The sequence below is a fragment of the Lolium rigidum genome, chromosome 7 (genome assembly GCF_022539505.1).
Source record: "Lolium rigidum isolate FL_2022 chromosome 7, APGP_CSIRO_Lrig_0.1, whole genome shotgun sequence".
Classification (NCBI taxonomy): Eukaryota; Viridiplantae; Streptophyta; class Magnoliopsida; order Poales; family Poaceae; genus Lolium; species Lolium rigidum.
The window spans coordinates 108,686,850-108,706,807 of record NC_061514.1 but is presented as its reverse complement, the minus strand read 5'-3'; the positions used below and the strand labels follow the sequence as shown (position 1 = coordinate 108,706,807).

Sequence of the window (19,958 nt, the reverse complement as noted above, 5' to 3'; positions counted from 1 at the left end):
GGAAAATGTTGGCGGCTCCAGCAAGGACACCAGCACCTTGATTCCTTCTACTGAAGGTTAACAGAAAACTTCGGTTGAAACTCTAGCTAATGATGCCTCAATAAGAAAATAAGTTGCTCATGGTGTACGCCCTCGACGCATCCCCAGTTCTTTCTAGTTCTTCGCCGGGCGCCACTCCACCAGCGTTATAATGAAATAACACACTGGATGAACAAAGTCCGGGGCAACCCGGAGACTAGGAAGGAGGACCTGGAGGACTTCGAGGATGCTTTCCGCACATTCTTCACTAAGCACAAGGCCATCCGCCAGGTAATACTAGGCCCCAAGCATTGGCTTATGCTTTTTCCGTGTAGGAGCTAGGATGCTGCTTAATTCCATGTCTATTTGATTATACAATCCTTTGGCGGAAATTCGAGATTTCCTGCACAAGCGGTTAACTTGGCACCTAGCCCCCAAGTTCAACTAACAAGCCTTATTTTTGCAGAGCACACGCACACTTCACACAGAAATGAAGAAAGTGATTCTTCAGCAAAAAATCCATATCGAAGGGCTTAGTGCCAAGGAGGCGGAAAACAGCCAAATCATCGAGTTGCTCGAGCAGCGCCTAAAAGAGAGCCAAGGTAAATGATATGGGCATGGAGGCCTATGTGGAGCCCAGATTCAGGACTCCACCAGCTTAATTATCTTAGTTTAGGTAATGGTCATATGTGGGCCAATTAGGGATTTTAATAGATCGAGTTAGTATTGCTTTGGGCCTGTCCAAGCCAAGGTAGAGAGGCCCACTAGGGGCTGGCCGGCCACCCCCTCATATAAGGGTGGGACGGCTAGGGTTTTAGGAGAGATCAGTTTAGACTAAAGATTAGGGTTTTCCCCATTGCGTGTGTTCACGTGTATCATCCCTCCGGGGGTACGGCGCTGCCGTTTATCTATTATTATTCGCTGCGAAGGTTCTTGTGTTCATCAAGGATTATCTAGCTCAAGGTTTGAGGCGTATCGTTCATCGATCCGTTGCTTGCTGGATTGGTTCCCTCTTCTCCAGGCTGCGTTCATCGCGTTGTTGGGAGGAATTACTACCCCAGGTTCTCGCTGTGAAAGATCGGGCAACACCCGAGAGGATCGGCTTGGATCCTCGTATTAGTAAACCTCCGTCTGCTCCGTCCACCATTGTATCGTAGAAGTGATTTTTGTCAAATGTCTTTTCCGCGTGCCATACTTGCTAGCCAATATTCCGTCAGTGGATGATATCTCCGCAAAGATCAAGACGCTCGAGGTTGTGCATGAGTCCGTCCGAGACTCCCTAAAGGAGTCTTAAGAAAATGAGGTAAACCGTAAAACTCAAAAAGGTGCTAGAGGCAAAACACACACTAGCCATGGCGGAACTGGTGAAGAAACTGAAAGCCAGTGATGAAAAGGCACAAGCTCTATCATCTCAACTGAAAACTGCCGAGGCGGAGGCGAAAGCGATCGACGACATCATCTTCCGTAAACTTTATTTTACCTTGATTCCATCATAGTCAAAGTTTATCAAGAGTGTAGGTGGAAACTGATCAGGATGTTTCTGTAATGTTTCTTGTAGCCGCCCTTGGATTTGTTTGTGACGTTGCTGATGGATACCCAGACCGAGGCCTATGAGGAAGTTATGCATGTAAAATGCATACATGAACTTTATCCTTTATCATATTGAATTCCCACATTTTTGCAACATATATGATGATAATACCATGTTTTACATTGATTTATCGGGATTTACCAATGATCCCATTATTTGGTTTATAACTCTGCAGAAAAGAGACATATTTTGTGTATTTTTCACTTTCAGGGACATATACAGAGTCAAATTGACCTAGATTTTTTGGAGCGTCATTATTTCATCGGGAGAAGAACCCTGGGACCTGGAAGCACACCTGGAAGGGCCTAAGGCCCAAAAGAGCCTAGGTGGCACGCCCAAACATGTAGGGCGCGCCACCTGCCCTCTTTCGGTCATCGATCGTCCAAATCGTGTGATATTTTTCCCACCTACGTATTTTGATCTAAAAATCACTATATATAAGGTCCCGAAGAGTTCCCAAGAATAGAGCGCTCCAGAAGACAAAACACAAAAATAGAGGCTACGGTAGTGAAGATTGGAGATGGAAACTCTACCAGGATCGCCGCCGGAGGGATCTCCACCTTCTCCAACGTCTTCATCATCATAACCATGATCAAGGGGGAGTAGTCCACCTCTTGACTACGAGTTTTGTTAGTAGCTTGATCTATTTCTCTCTTGTTCTTCACAGTTCTTAGTGCCATATGAGATGCTTTACATGATTATGGCCATATTTGTAATACCTATGTGGTGGATCCTTATTCTATGATATTGTGCCATGAGATCTGATCATATTATGTGCAAGATGTATTGATAGATGCATATTATGTACTCCGTTCTTAAGTATTTGTTCTAATCCAACTTTTATGCAAGAGCGCGTGTGTGGTGATGTGTGTATTATATGGAGTAGCATGGTTTTAGTGATTGAATAGTGACAACAAATTCATGATCTATTATGGTTTTGATTTTTATTTTGCTACCTCACTAGGGATAAAGTGAATGCATGTGCTATGTTTGTCACGTGACAAAAGTGATGATCATGTTAGCTCAAGGTAGCATATTTGATATTCAAACATCATGTCAAAGTACTTATGGCTACGCTCTGTTAATTATTAATACAAGATTGCATGGAGTTTTTTCCTTTCTTGTGGAGTATAAGAGAGATGTGTTGCATCGTCTCTATGTTAGGACATGATGCCCATATGAATGCGTATCTTTCACATGTTATTGTTTTGCATCTTCATATCTCATTGATGAATTGTTATTATCCACTACAACTTAAAAGAGAGAATAGTCAAGTGAATCCATGAACCCTGGTCCATTTTTTATCATAAGAAACACCTTTTTATTTCTTTTATCTTACTTTCTATTTGTTGCACTATTTTAACCAGAAAATACAAAAATATTTAATTTTCCTATTTGCATCCAAAACCCCAAAAACAATCCACCCTTTTACCGTTTTCACTTAGTTACTTTATTTTATCTAGTTTTACTTGTTTTATTACTACTTGTGTTTTATTTACTTGCGCTAAACCTTGTGCTTGACAACCACACGGTGGAGTTGGGAACACAAGGCTTTATTATACTTTGCAGGATTGCTAGAAGAAGAGAGGGTTAGACACCTCTTTGCGCAGTTCCCCGATAGTTCGATATAACCCTCGAGTCACCCTTGTTGGAAAAATTGCTTCCTGGACTACACACTCTGCACTTGGAGTCTCAGTGTTTCAAGAGTTTTTGCTAGTGTTGTAAAGCTCCATCAGGAAGCCAGAAGGGCGATCAAGGACCTGATGGGAGCCTGCCGGGGTGTAGCTGAAAAGCTGTCCCTAAAGCGAGCCAGCACCAAGATCACAGAGAGGATGACAAATCTTATGTCTCTCGTGCCGGATCTCATCAGGGACTGGCAAGAGTCCTCCGCTCGCGGCGCCGTCGGTCGTGCCTTGGTCATGTGTAAGGCTAATTTTCTGTCTATAGACTTGGCGAAGATCTCTCGAGGTGTTCCAAATGCCACCAATGTGAATCAGCTTATCAGAGACGTCTGCGGGAACGATTCTCTCTATGCTTCCCAGATCAATCATGAGGAATGGTTTGAGAAGCATGAGATTCCTGCGGGTCTTGATCCGGATGGCGAAGAATTGGCGGAGGAAGGCTTTCTCGCGAGCTCGAGTCACTCCGGCAACAGCTCCGACAAAGACATCACGTACGATGCTTCTGAGGATGATAAGTCGGAGTCCTCGGGTCGAAGTGTGTACGAGCTTCTGAAATAGCTAGGGAAAACTCCCATGTATGTAATGGGGTGGAAACACTTATCTTGCTACCATTTTATTTATATGTGTGTTTATGTTTGAAGAAAGTGCTGGTTTCCGTGCTTCTCCGGCTTATTTACTTGACCTTCTGCGAGCCAGAAAACCCTTATCCGGAAAGACTCACCGTGGTGATGAAGCCTAATGGCAATCCATCCAGAACCGCGGAAACAAGCCCCCAGCATTAGGTGCCGGAAATCGCTGCTAGTAATCCATAAGTTCACAACAAAAAACTGGTATCCCAGAAAACTTAAGCTTACTTCCTACTGGATGATTTTTGAAAATCACAACTTTATACACGCCTAGGCGGAAACATCTTGCTCTGCGATTTTAGTCAGAAAAAACATACATGATCGAAAAATAAACAACTAAAGGAGGTAAAAGACTCATAGAGTGAACCATATGCTTTATTTCATTAATCATATATCATAACTATTACAAGGTATGTAATGTGGTAAGCGCTAAGTGTGGAAAGGACGTAGTTGTGCGATATTCCAAGGGCGATATGTCTCATCATAGATGTCACCCAGATCCTCCCTCTTTGTTTTCCACAGGAAGTTTCTATTTCTATCCTTCAACTCACGAATATCAACGAGGTAGTATGATCCGTTATGCAGTACTTTGCTGGCGATGAAGGGTCCTTCCCATGGAGATTGCAACTTATGCGACTTCACGTGCCGGAGGCGGAGAACCAGAGTACCTTTCTTGAAACGAGCGATTCCGAACACGACGGTTATGATAGCGATGCAGTTTCTCCTGGTAGATGGTGGAGAGTTGGTCTGATAAGTCTCTAGCCTCTTGCCGGTGGCAAGGCCGAAAGAGAAGATGACATGCATCTCGTCGTAGTTCGCAATGGGCACATTCAAAAACTCCGCGTCCTTTGGGTGATCCTACGATATGAAGGGACAATGATGTTAGTTGTGCACGTTGGTGATGAAAAGAGTTAGTGAGGTGGAAAGTGCGTGCTCACCGCGATGTTCCCGTAGTAGTGCTCACCCTCAAGGATGATGCATTTGGTATCGTCGCACCACTGAGCCCTGCTTAGATCGCGTAGCTTGGTAATGGTGAGTCACCTTTGCGCCACTTCCTCGGGTGGTTGTACACCTGATTGGAGCTAACGTCTATACCACAGTGTTCAAGCAGGGCATTCGCCAAAGCAGTCAGATGCACATCTTCTCCAACACGAAGCTGGACATGAATGGAAGCCATTTCATGGTCCCGTTCACCTTATGTGAGGCTTTCAAGCCATTGGCCGCGTCATTGTGATTCTTGCTCTTCTTTGTGGAGGCCAACCTCGCTGACACCTCTGCCGCTACCTGATCCACCAGGTCAGCCATAGGCCCATTGACGGCCGGCACAGGGGTGGCCGCCACCTTGGACTCATAGAGGGGTTGTGAATCGACAACTTGCGAATGGATCCGAGAGTTCCCAACGCAGACAAACGTTTGGCTAAAGTCATCACAAAAGTAGTCCTACATACATCGTAGTACATATAACGTGAATCTAGCTGCGAACAAAAACATGGCTAAAGTGGACAACACAATCCATACCAACATCATCCTAAATTAGACAATCAATACATTGCAAGTGTGGACAACACAAAACCTAGCAAAATCATGGTAGCTCAACACATTTGAGACAAACAAGAAACCTGAAATGTGGCACCCTCGCAAGATCATGATAACTCGGCACAATCGGGACTAACCCCTGCAACAAGATCAAACCCTAGCCAAGATCTGACAACTCCTAACCTAGATCTAAACATAACCGAGGTACCTAGGTGAGGGAATCCTTACTGTCATCGCCGGAGGTGAAGAAGTACACCAAGAAGAAGATGAAGCCTCCCAGATGCAGTCACCGCCGCTACCACCGTCGCCGACCGGAGATGTGTGCGCCTCTTACCTGCTTGCCGACGGGAAGAGAAGCTCGGAATTTGGGGGGAGAGTGGAGGATGGGGTAGAAGTAATGGGGCGCGGCGGTTGGTGACGGAATCCTTCTCGCCCCCCTTTTCGCTTTTCACCGATGCGCGCCGCAGCTCCCGCCATCTCCCTCGTCGTCTCCGCGCGTGCGTCGAAGATTCCTTTTGCATCAGCTTCATCCGAGATTTATGTGGCTCACTAGAAACGGGCGATTCGGGTGTTCCTCCAGGGCTTGATCCGAGGGTGCTTTAATATCCGGTTCGCGCAAACAACGTGGACGAGGCTAGGCAATCAAACGGGTCGAAAATTGTTGGGCTGATGCAAGCCAAAGCTAGGGCCATATAACCAAACGCGTCCTAGAGATCGACAACACTACTTTTTTTTCGAAATGGGGCATTGCCCAGCCTCTGCATCAATGTGATGCACACGGCTTTTTATTTATTTGAATGGTTCAAAAATATTCAGAGGTTTACATCACGGATCAGAAATGGTTGAGACAAGTATCAACCATCGGAAAATGAATAAAAACAAAGAATTATCCATTTTGTATTCTACTAGTGTGTCGCCACCCAGTTGCCTGGAAAAAGAAGTCCTGAGTAACCATCAACAGACGATTGCACCCAATATCCGTAGTCTCCCGCTGATCCTCCGGAAGAAGGAAAGCTACTGAGCTTTTACACTAGTCACAAGTTCTATTTGGTGGAATTGCAGTAGTCAGCACAGCGAAAGTGATTATACAGAGCATCTCGTATAGGAGATCTCGCCATCCTAGAAGTCCTTTGCCCCCACGGCGTCGACGCGGACTATGCACACCGTGCGTCGCATCCAATGTCCCCGATTGGTGTACATAGAATCAATCTCGTCCAACTTCCGCTATCCCTTCGAGCCTTCTGTGGCTGCATTCACCTAACTAGATGGGCGATTTATCACAGCAATGGTTGCATATGACTCAATATAGCACTAGGCGCCCACGTGATGAACAAAAGAGCCATGCGGAAAGTCGACGCAGAGTTTATTGTCCACCTTCCCTACTCCCTCGAGTATTCCTTGTTGTAACCGAGTGGAGAATTTTGGCTGAGATACTATCGTGTGGAAGCTCGCCAATGATGGTAGCTACTCAACAAAATTGGCGTACCTTGAGTGCATCTAAAGTGCAGTTTTTTCATGGTTGATCCTACAAAATCAGGTATGGACGTCGGATAGGCTCGCACAAGAAAATGACAAAACTATGGTCTTTGCAAGCTTTGCAATCAACACTATGAATCGGTTGCCCACCTTCTAATCAAGTGGCATTTCTCAACCTGTGTTTGGTCCAATTTAAAGTTTTCGCTTGATCTACATGACACTGACCCATCAAGTTGGCAGGGTTGTTCGTTCCGTCAAGAATTGGAGAATTATGATGATACACAAGAGAGGGCAATCAAAAGAGACAATGGCCTCGCTCGCAATGCTTGTCCTTTGGGAGATTTGGAAGAAAATAAACGCCTAGGTTTTCCGTAACAAACATGTGATTGTCACTATGCTTGTTTTGAAAATAGAAGAGGCGGCAGCTATGTGGTGCCTTGCCAGCCCTAAGGCTTTAAGTAATGTATAATGCTGCAAAAGTACCTCTCTCTCTCTCTTGTATTTGTGGTCTCGCCCTTTTTTAGCCAAGATGGGGGTTGTAAGACTTCTGAAAAACTTCTCCTTAATCAATGAAAATGGTAAATCTTTTCCTTGTTTAAAAAAAATGAATATCAGAAAAAACTGAAAAAAATATTAATGTACCAAATGATTTATCCCACAAATATGGATAATATCAGTTTTAAATATGTTTATTCTGAGTTACACAAAAATGACAAGCATGTGGATCTAAAATGTATATTTTAAAATCTTTAAATTTGGGTTTTGTTATTTTTGTGTAGCACACGATACAATGAATTTCGCATTGAAAGTTTTAGATCTAGGGAACCAAAAACACTTTGCTTGAACAGCCAGCCTAATCTCAGGGCATGGTAGATGCGGTTAGCTAGCCGCGTACGTGCATTCTAACCAACCTAATCGTCGTCGATCGGTGAGAACATTATTGTGCAGTTCTGTTTAGGCGTATATATATGTGGTGCCAAGCCTATGACACGGAGCAAGCAGCCATATATCAGCTGATCGCACATTCGCGCACCACCTTGGTTCTAGGAGCATTGGTGATGCCAGGTCGCTTCGTCCCCGTTTCTCCTGCTGGCCGTCGCTTCCGGCGCCCATGACGACGCCGGCCGGCCACCCATAGACCGGAGAAGCTTCCCCAAGGGGTTCGTCTTCGGGACGGCCTCGTCGGCCTATCAGGTATCAGGTTTCCACAATTCCACTTGTCTTCCATCTCGTTACTGATCAAGTGATCAGCTGATGGCTGTAGCTTTCATTAGCCGCTAGCCGGCCGGAGATCGTCTCGCAGGAACGCCAAATGGATAGTGCGCTGTAGGTAATGCATGACAGGGACAAGAACAATTAATTAAACGAACTGGAAGCATGAGTGCCAAATTAATAAAATCAATTTGTACTGATCCTTGATCTTAAATTAGTGCTCAAAATTAAAGGATCACATGCATGCATGCATGCATGTGTATGTTGTTTTGTGTAAGTGATTAACTACTCCACATGAATGCAGTACGAGGGTGGTGCAATGGAGGGGGGCAGGGGACCAAGCATATGGGACACCTTCACTCACCGACATCCAGGCAAGCATATACATCTCTGCTAAACGAAACTTATATCACTTGTGTTAGCAAAAGTAAATTTATGTATATCATGGCCAGTAATAGTATATATTCAACCTTTTGTGTAGCCATTTTAACCACTCCAAAGTTTTTGGTACATCAAGTGATCAACAACTATAAAATCAACATGTTTTTCTTCTAGTGGAAAAAACAGACAAAACAAAAATCAAGGAGGTTCCACGTTTTTAAGAGATGGTGTGGAGTGTGTCGTTTTAGGTCTTTGTCTCTGGAAAGTCCGGATTTTTTTAGCAAAAGTTCCAAAATGATATTTAGAAGTTTCGAAAAATTCTGAATTCTCTTATATGGATATATACAGCTGGTGTGTAACATAAATTTATGTAAAATAAATAATACTCCCTCCGTTCCTTTCTATAGTGCCTATTGTTTTTTGGCACGTAAATTAGCGTGAGCCGTTTTTTTGACACAAAACCCCCTAGCGATGTCACAGACAAAATAGGAAACTAAAAACAGATCTCAGAAATACATGACCAGATCGGTTTCCAGATTTTCTGGACTTGACCTGATCGGTGGAAGGGGTTCTTTGCAAAAAAAACATAGCTTTACTCTTATATTTTAAAACAAATGCGAAAAACAATAGGCATTATAGAAAGAAACGGAGGGAGTAGATTGTATCGGCTACGCAAAAAAAAATGACGAAAGTGTGCCAAAAGACCAAAAAGCTCGATTTTCCATCTCATGTTTGTTTTTTGCGTGTAGATCACATTGAGAAGCTTTGTTGGCGGAAACTTTACGCACATTCTAGACATGTATATCTACCTGTATATACTTTATCAGACACTTTTGACTTATAAAAAGATAGGATTTGAAAAACCAACATCCCTAGTACACCCCATCTTACCGTGTAATTGACAACTAGGTCTCTATCCCTGATTAACAATGATGTAAATATAGATGTAACAATGAAGTTAAATTTTGTTGCCTCTTAAAAAAGATTATAATTAAAATAATCAATTAATATTTTCCTTGCTATACTGACAAATGGTTTTGGCAGATAAAATTGCTGACAAAAGTAACGGGGACGTGGCAGACGATTCCTACCACCTTTACAAGGTAGGGATACGGTGTTCTAGTTTAGCTGTACTGCTTATTCGTGGGATCCTTAATTTAAAGAATTTTCGTAACTTATATATATATGCTGAAAATTTTAGATTTAGAGCACACACAATCTCCACTACAGGAATGGGGCTATATGCCGAGGGCCGGGAACCCTCGGCGTAGCATGCTTTGGCCCTCGGCGTAGGCTATGCCGAGGGCCGCCCTCGGCATAGCTCCTCGGCGTGTAAGTCCCTCGGCAAAGGCACTATCGCCGTCGGCGTAGCCAGGCCCTCGGCGTAGCACGCTACGCCGACGGCAAAACCCTCGGCATAGACTTTTAAAAAATTCAAATTTCCCGTTTCCAAAAAAATTCAAAAAAAAAAAAAATTCGAAAAAAAAATATTTTTTTCTGTATGCCGAGGGCAAAACCCTAGGCATAGACTTTTAAAATTTTTAAAATTTTAATTTCTTTTACACAATTTTTTCCTTTTTTTCTTTTTTTCTTTTTTTACTTGTTTATCTTTCACCCAATACACTTTTAACTCTAACTACACTTAATCTTATGTCAAATTACAATCATGGTTAAACTTCCCGAGTCGGTCACCCATCCTCACACTACTCCAGCCTCAGCACGCTTAACTTCTTGGTTCCATTCGGATGAGCTTCCATTATAGAATTGACACCTCTTGCTGATAATAATAGCATATCAACCCTATTAACCCTTGAACCGTGATGCACACTTCTTTATTTTTCAATCCCAAACAATTACTTAAGTAGACAACAATGAATATATATAAGTAATAATAATATTGAATTCAAATAAAAATAAAATGATTTTATTTTTTGGTCTTTTTTCTATTTAATATTGAATAATTAATATCTTTAAATCAGAAAATCAAAATTCCACAAATAATATGTCTAAATCGATCAGAAAAATGAGAGGAATCTAAATATAACATACATATCATCATTTGAACCTAAAAATTAGAGGAATCCAAATATGACGCCCAATTTGCCATGTGGCCAAAACAGCCCCCTCGCGAGATGCGAAATGGCCGTATCGGGCGGGCTGGTGCACCGTTCGCCAACACGCTAAACGGACAAAAATTAGCACATAAAGTGATGTGTTATAGACATAAAAACATTTTTTGCGGAATTTATTGAGCGACGGAAAGTGTACCCCTAGTTCAAATCCGGTCAGTTTCCAGCGGATTCAGCGGGACACCGCAGGAAGCCGCATGGATTCCCAGATAGCTAGCGCGCACATATGGCATGTGATATGTGGTGCGAAGGCGGTGTCCTACCACTACGCGGAGGTCTCGCGCAATACTAAAATGAGCCCCATGTAGCTGCTTCACAAAATAAACCCGTTTTGGCACCCCGAAAATGAAAAAACCATCGCCCATCGGTCGGATTGGAAATCCGCTCCCGGGGCCTTGCTTCCCATCCCAGGGACCACGCACATGCCAAATATGGCCTCGTTCCGACAAACTATGCGGTGTCACGGGCCGTTTCCTACTCATTTGCCCTAAAAGCCATAGAACTCCGGACGTGATAGCCCTGTTTGTGAAGGGTTTTCCAAAATAATTGCCTTATCCTAATTCCGACTTTTGGAGTGGTTACTAGAACATATAAAATGACGCCATGCGGCTCCGCGGGATTTTCTGACTTTGTTTAAATTGTCATTTGGCCAAAACGGGCCCCTACGGAGATGCGGTATGTCCGTACCGGGCGCGCTGGTGCACCCGTTTACCATCGCGCTAAACGGACAAAAATTGGCATATAAATTGATATGTCATAGACCTAAAAACATTTTTTGCGGAATTTATTGAGCGATGGAAAGTGTAGCCCTAGTTCAAATCCGGTCACTTTCCAGCGGATTCGGCGGGACACCGCAGGAAGCCGCATGGATTTCCAGATAGCTAGCGCGCACATATGGCATGTCATATGTGGTGCGAAGGCGGTGTCCTACCACTACGCAGAGGTCTCGCGCAATACTAAAATGCGTCTTATGTAGTTCCTTCACAAAAAAAACCCGTTTTGGCACCCCGAAAATGAAAAAACCATCGCCCATGGGTCGGATTGGAAATCCGCTCCCGGGGCCTTTCTTCCCATCCTAGGGACCACGCACGTGCCAAATATGGCCTCGTTCCGACAAACTATGCGGTGTCACGGGCCGTTTCCTACTCATTTGCCCTAAAAGCCATAGAACTCCGGACGTGATAGCCCTGTTTGTGAAGGGTTTTCCAAAATAATTGCCGTATCCTAATTCCGACTTTTGGAGTGGTTACTAGGACACATAAAATGACGCCATGCGGCTCCGCGGGATTTTCTGACTTTGTTTAAATTGTCATTTGGCCAAAAGGGCCCCCACGGAGATGCGGTATGGCCGTACCGGCGCGCTGGTGCACCCGTTTACCATCGCGCTAAACGGACAAAAATTAGCACATAAACTGATATGTCATAGACCTAAAAACAATTTTTGCGGAATTTATTGAGCGACGGAAACTGTAGCCCTAGTTCAAATCCGGTCACTTTCCAGCGGATTCGGCGGGACACCGCAGGAAGCCGCATGGATTAACAGATAGCTAGCGCGCACATATGGCATGTGATATGGGGTGCGAAGGCGGTGTCCTACCACTACGCAGAGGTCTCGCGCAATACTAAAATGCGCCCCATGTAGTTTCTTCACAAAAAAAACCTGTTTTGGCACCCCGAAAATGAAAAAACCATCGCCCATGGGTCGGATTGGAAATGCGCTCCCGGGGCATTGCTACCCATCCCAGGGACCACGCACGTGCCAAATATGGTCTCGTTCCGACAAACTATGCGGTGTCACGGGCCGTTTCCTACTCATTGCCCTAAAAGCCATAGAAATCCGGACTTGATAGCCACTGTTCGTGAAGGGTTTTCCAAAATAATTGTCGTATCCCAATTCCATCTTTTGGAGTGGTTACTAGGACACATAAAATGATGCCATGCGGCTCCGCGAGATTTTTCGACTTCGTTTAAATTGCCATCTGGCTAAAACGGGAACCTGAGAACATATAAGAAAGTGATTGAATTGTTTCTATGTTAACATGTTATTCTACATGATTCAAATATGCATGATTTTGACATAAACGGATAGAGGATGTTTTTCTGAACATTTTGATACCTCATACGCATTTTTCTGACATCATATGAATTAGTTATGATTTTTACAAAATTAGACAAATTTGAAAAATAGCCTACGCCGAGGGTGGCCGTCGGCGTAGCCCTGTGTACGCCTAGGGCCAAAGATATGCCGAGGGCTGCCCTCGGCGTAGAGGTCGCTACGCCGACGGCCACGTTTCGCCGAGTGTTGAAAGGGCAGGCTGGCCTGGCCGGGCCATACGCCGACGGCCCCGACTTTTGGCCGTCGGCGTATAGCCTGGCCCTCGGCATAGCCTCCCATTCCTGTAGTGCTCAGTATCGTCAATTTTCAGCTCCAATCCAGCCAAAAAAAACTAACACTGATTCAAACTTCCCAAAAAAAAACGCAGGAAGATGTACGCCTCATGATGGATATGGGAATGGATGCATACAGGTTCTCTATCTCGTGGACACGAATTCTTCCAAGTATGACCATATATTTAAGCATTGATGCGTCCTCTCCTTTCTTGTTCTAGAGTAGAAGATTTTGCATACAATCCACATTATAATTCACCGCTTGTTCATACCGACCTCTCGAAATATAGGCTTTCGCCCCGCTATATTAATATAGCAACGAACTGATACAAGAAAGAGACCACCGCTGGGGCAAACATCACAACAAAGCCCAAAAGAAAACACAAGAAGAAGAAAAAAGAAAGAAAGGATGACAAAGTCGGATCGACGAAAACGGGCTGACGATCCGCAACCGCTGCGCCCTCCGGAAGATTCCCACCACGAGCTTAGCCCTCCGAAGCGCCGCATACCAAGGCAGCACCTTCAAGAAGGGATGCGACGATGACGACGCTGCTGCCCGGACAAGCCTATGGTTTCCCCCGGTATGCGGAAGGGAAGTGGGAAGGGGAAACCCCGACGCCCCTCAAGAAGGAATGGTGGCGCCCGCGAGCGTCACCGCGTCGGTGTCGGCCGTCGACAAGGATTTCTCCCGTCCCCCAAAGTCCCACGGTCCCGGACACTCCGTCCTGCTCCGCCAACCTCGCCGCCCACCAACTCGCACCACCACGGTCACGCAACCACCACCGCCGTCTCACCGTGACCCACTGACGAAGACCGACGAAACCGATCGGAAACACCCCGAGCCGAGGAGAGCCTGGGCAGCAGCCACGCGGGAGGGCGCAACCTCCACCGCCAGCTGCGGTGACAGACCGGACGCAGCTACAAGAGCAAACCAGGCCCCTCTGGCCCGGCCGAGCCCGCCGGGCTCGTGAAGCTCCCGTGGCCGCGCTGCAGTCCACGCGCCGCCGCCCTAGCCACCCTCAGCAAGAAGCGCTCCACCAGCCGCCGGGAGCAGGCCTCGGGATGCCAGACCTGGCCCGCCCAAGCCCAGATGGGGCCCAGACAGGCCCAGATCTGGGTCAGGGCCGCGCCTCCCGCGCCGCCGCTGACCACCCTGCCGCCCCCCCGCCAAAGGGCCGCGCCGTCGCCACCACGTCACCCAGCGCCGCCGCCACCCGGGAGGAGCGCCGCCGTCGCCGGAACCCTGCCCACCGGAGCGCACCGCCGCCAGCACCGGGGGACCCCGCGTCGCCCGCCTCGCGCGCGGGTAGGAGCATGTCCGCCGCCGCCGGCACCGCACGGGACTTTGCCCGGCGGCCTGCGCCGATGGCGGCGAAGGGGAGGGGAGAGAGGAGCGGAGCCTGGCGGCGCGAGGGTTGGTCTTTCGCCCGACTCCGCCCGCGGGGGACGGAGCGGAGCGAAGCGTTTTTCCCAGCGAATCTCATACCGACCTCAATGTCTGAATACATGACAGGAGGAACTCTGAAAGGTGGGGTCAACAGGGAAGGCGTCAAATATTACAACAACTTGATCGATGAGCTCCTGTCCGGAGGTAAATACGTATAACTTCATTATTTATTTATTTATTCATTATCCAATGCTTTTAACCTGCAAGTAGCATCATGTACATTAATTTCACTGGACGATCCTTAAGATTTTGAAATCTTTATATATTTGCAGGGGTGCAGCCATTTGTGACCCTTTTCCACTGGGACTCTCCTCAGACATTGGAAGATAAATATGGAGGATTTCTTAATCCTAGTATCATGTACATCGAAATTATCATTATTCCAGCCTGCGTACGGAAAATAACTAGCTGACAAGCTGATACACTGGTGCAGAAATGACTACAAGGACTATGCTGAAGTGTGCTTTAGAGAGTTCGGAGATCGAGTGAAGCACTGGATCACATTCAACGAGCCCACGCAGTTCTGCGTTGGCGGGTACGCAAGTGGCACGTCAGCGCCAGGGCGTTGCTCGCCGTGGGAGAAGGGAAAATGCAGCGCCGGGGATTCAGGAAGGGAGCCTTACACCGCAGGCCATCACCTGCTGCTCGCTCATGCAGCGGTCGTCAGACTGTACAAGGAGAAATACCAGGTGACCTTTTAATCATCTTCCATCATCGAAGAAGCCGGACCCTTGATTATTTTGAAGTTAAAGTGAATCCACGAATGCATATAAAACGCAGGTTGTTCAGAAGGGGAGATTGGAATAACTTTGGTCTCAAGCTGGTATGTTCCCTTCTCACGTTCGAACTCCGACAGTGATGCAGCGATACGCGCCATAGACTTCAATCTTGGATGGTAAATTCTCCTTGAGACTCGCACAAGTTTCACTTCCAAGGTCTAGAGAGAATTAGCAAACTGATCTTACTCCTAGGGATGGCCCTGTAGGTTTATGGACCCGCTCGCCAGAGGAGACTACCCCCAAAGCATGAGAGCATTGGTCGGAAACCGACTTCCGCGGTTCAGCAAAGAACAATCTGAACTGCTCAAGGGCGCGTTCGACTTTATTGGACTCAATTATTACACTTCTAGCTATGCTGGTAATCTTCCTCCAACCAATGGCTTGAAGAGCAGCTACAATACTGATGCCCGAGCTAATGTTACAAGTGAGTTATGCATCAGTGGTGGTTTATTCTATCTGCTTTTCTGTTCTTCGTTTACCGGTCCTATATAAATGGTGAGTTTTCAGCATACCGCAATATAGTTTGTGTATACTAATGTTTCCCAGTTTTGTACATGTGTCAGGTGTTCGGAATGGTGTCCCTATAGGTCCTCGGGTAATTTCCATGTTTTTTTTGTTCCCACATTATGTGCGTGGTAATTCACTTCAGTAAATAAGATGCATATGCATGTAGGCTGCTTCACCTTGGCTCTACATCTATCCTCGAGGGCTTCGTGAGCTGGTGCTTTATATCAAGGATAACTATGGCAATCCTGCCATCTACATCACCGAAAACGGTGAGTGTATTTTCCTGTCCTATAAAGAACCAAACTGAAACCTATCTGAAAACTAACTGTCTCTGAAATTTAGGCGTCGATGAAGCCAACGACAAGAACCTACCGCTAGAGGAATCCCTGAAGGACTACGCCAGGATAGAGTACCACCACAAGCATCTTATTGCTCTGATGAGCGCCATAAGGTCGCCCAGATCAGCACAGTCTGACATCATTAAAACTCTGTCAACAAGTTTCAAATCTGACATCACTAAAACTCTGTTAACAAGCTTCAAACCTGACGTTACTGACTTACAGGGATGGCGCAAACGTGAAGGGGTACTTTGCGTGGTCGCTGCTTGACGACTTCGAGTGGTCGAGCGGATACACTGTGCGGTTCGGGTTAAACTTCGTGGACTACAACGATGGGCTGAAGCGTTACCCCAAGCTCTCCGCCCACTGGTTTAGAAAGTTCCTGAAGAGATGAAGTATTTTTCTGTTACACGGAACACACAATATGCGAAGTGTGTGCTGCAATAAATCGTGATCTGAACACGCAGTTTGTGGAAAAATTAAAACAAATAAGTCATGTATCGAGTACCGAGTTGTAACTTGGGAAGATGAGTGAAGGAGGCTCTTGAACTAGTACACTGTGTTCACGTTGTGGCTATCTAGTTGACTGATTTATTCCATGCATGGTTTTACTAGTATCACGTAAAAACGACCAACCAGCTAGTTTTGAACATTAATTCTACGCGACGATGTGATATCTTGCAAAAAAAAAATTACCTGGTCACCATCCTACGAGTGATTTCTTTAGGAAAAATTCCGTTGAGCTCGTCCACCTTTCGAGTAACGTAATGCATGAAGCCCGGGTGTTTGAATTATCAAGTGATCAAGTCTCCACGACTCCACCAGGCCGACAATATAAAGCTTACAACGGTCATCTCAAGAACTTCGTAGTCTATACTGCAGGAGTGCAGGTCACCCTTCAGAAACTAGATATGACTAGTTGAATGCCCGTGCTTCGCCATGGCTCAAAAAGCTTATGCAATTGGTAGAACAAAATTTATAAAAATAAACTAAAAGAGTCAATTGTAACATCGGAAATTCCATTATTTTTACTATTAAAGTAAAATCCATGATTAGTCAGTAAATGGTAAGAGAGTTTGGTGAAACTCACCACCGGCAACATCTGCATTCTAGGCGGAGGCCATTGGTTTCCACATAGAAATAGCAATTTCGTAGCGCTCCATCTTCAATAGCTTTGATTTCTCTCTCACAATAATACTTTGCTGAAAGCAGCTGCAAGGATCATCCACAGAAACCAGTTTGAGGCCAGCAAGAAGTTTGAACTTCAAAGCACACCATTATGTTTAGTTGGCTCTTATGTTATAGGGTAGATCATTAAACTTCAGATTTATCGCTAGGAATTTTCGCTCCAGAATCATGTCCTATTAGAGATATATTGTACAAACTCAACGATCACTTATTTTTGTCATGTTCTATAATATTTCCAAATAAAAAACATTGTTTATTAAAATGAAATACAGTAGGAAAGAAATTCTGATTCGCAATAATACCTTATCTGATAAGGCATCAATATAGTGAGAGAGTACAAAACAAATATGGGACTTGTTTCTTCATTCAGTCACCGACCTTCTGCGGCACGTCGTAGAATCAATTTACTCCCTCACACCCATCTGAAAAAGCTAATAACCCCCATCTTAATTCATCATACATGTTAAATAAAACCATAAACACTGAGTCCATAAACAATTCCCCACGAACTCTGCTGCATCATAGCCTTTTTTTTAATCTATGTCGCATGTTAGCTACCCCTCGGCCATATCTGGACCGGGTTGCCATCATAGCAGCTATGTGCAGAAATCTCCATCAAAGATTTTGTGAAGTTCTGCACGACAGAGGCACCAAAGATGCACGAACATACCGAACGAGTCTAAGTAGCTTCGAAGCCTATCGCCCACTCCGTGTGTGTGCCTCTATCGTCGGATATCTTGAATGTGCCCTACAAGACTACCTCGGTTTCGTGGCCAAAGTGGTGTCCGTGACGAAGGCCCTGACAACGACCTTCTTCCCATTCACCTAGATGTTGAGCACACCGGCATCCACCGAGAGGCTCATCTCCGCCAAGGCAACAACGCAGTAGAGTCTTCACTATCTCCAATTGGTGCAGGTAGAAACTATGTTTGTTCTTGATGCCTAGAAAATCGGAATAGAAAAATCCAATTAGCCACTCCTTTCCTGGTCAGATGATAATGCATGTATAACTTAATACTAGATTTTGTTGTGCGCCTTGGCGCACGACCCCGAGAAATTTGTGTATAACAGAGAAAATAAAAATAATAATATTTTTCCAGGTTTTACAAAACATAGTGAACCACACAAAATTATAAAAAAAGTAACAATAGTTTATACATAATCAGAGAAACAATAGGGAATATATTACATTCTTTGATTCCGTCAAGAGCAACAAAAGCACTAAATGAATGCCAAATGCATCATCTAGGTAGGCTAGGCATTGTCTTGGTCTTTAGAGATTAGGGCTTGCATCACCAAGAGTTAACACCGCTGCAAATGGGGATAAGCAAGCAGAAACAATTTGTTTCATTTTACGAGTTACATAAAAGAAGTAGAGATGGAAGACTCGACCTATGGAAACTGAATACAGTACCTCTTGTAAGTAACCAATGCATATGTACTAATTGATATTCAAATAAATACTCGAATATAATGGCCTAATATTGGTTGCAGAAAGCGCTGACACGGATAACTGAGCTTAGGTACCTGTTGGGCATGCAAGACCAACCTAAAGGGCAGCAGATGTTAAACACATGAAAAAGAGAACAAGTGTTGTGTTAGGTTTCAGTAGATGGTGATACACAGAATTAACAGATTACCCGCACCTAGGCAATTGGTCGCTAAAAGCTGATCTTCTATGGATAATTAATAGGCACACCACAATTTACATGGAGGAATCAAATGAACATACAGTATATGAATGCACCTAATTAATCACACGTGTATAGTAGGCACAGAAAACAATACAAACATAAATTTCATAATATATTATTGTGCAGATGGTATATGATATAAATCTTGAATCTACGATATATTGAATGGCAAGAGAATAAAGTAGTCAACAAATATGGTGCAACTTATTTAAAGGAATTACATGGTCTGAGAACACAATATGTTAACCGGTGAAGATAATGATGGATCGAAATGTGTATACATTGAAAATCAAATGTTGCCAAGTTGAGAACTTCATTTAATCTAACTTTGCTTGTTTCTCTTATGAGTGATTTAATCACACTTTTACGCACACTTGTAGCGGCCCTTATCTGCAATCCATTTTTGTGCACAAACAATAAGCCAAATCAAGATAGCCCATGGAAAAAAAGGCACTATGCTACATCTCAGCTCTGGTAACCCTTGAGATGAAAAGTATAGCTTACAATGGCGTGAACTTCACAAAGTGATACCCCAGATATAAATGAATCAGTTGAAATTTATCAAATTCCAGCCACAAATATTATATAAAATACTGCATGTATCATTCAAATTAATCATATTTGAAGCAGATATATAACAAAGAGACAAAATTTAACCTTGAATTTCTCAATCATCACAAGGAAATGCTGAAAGAAGAGAGCATGGTAACCAATGATCCACAGAAATCATGGTGTCAGGTACCCCATGAAATTATTGTAAGATTTCATACCTCCTTTGAGAGGAAACCACCCACAAAAGATAGTCCAAGTACAACACTGGGCTTCAACTTTTTAACCTGTTCGGCACACATGGTACAATATAAACAGTTCAGCATCAGCAGTGCTAGAAGTTGAACTACAAACTACTACCTTTGTTCGCATTTAATTGACATGAGGTACATGCATACATAAGCTATTTTGTATGCA

At 44.6% G+C, this 19,958-nt stretch overlaps 1 pseudogene; it reads left to right on the top strand.

Annotated features, from left to right (window-relative positions):
* Nucleotides 1-8,015: 8,015 nt before the first annotated feature.
* LOC124676058 lies at nt 8,016-16,504 on the top strand (annotated as a pseudogene).
* Nucleotides 16,505-19,958: the final 3,454 nt, after the last annotated feature.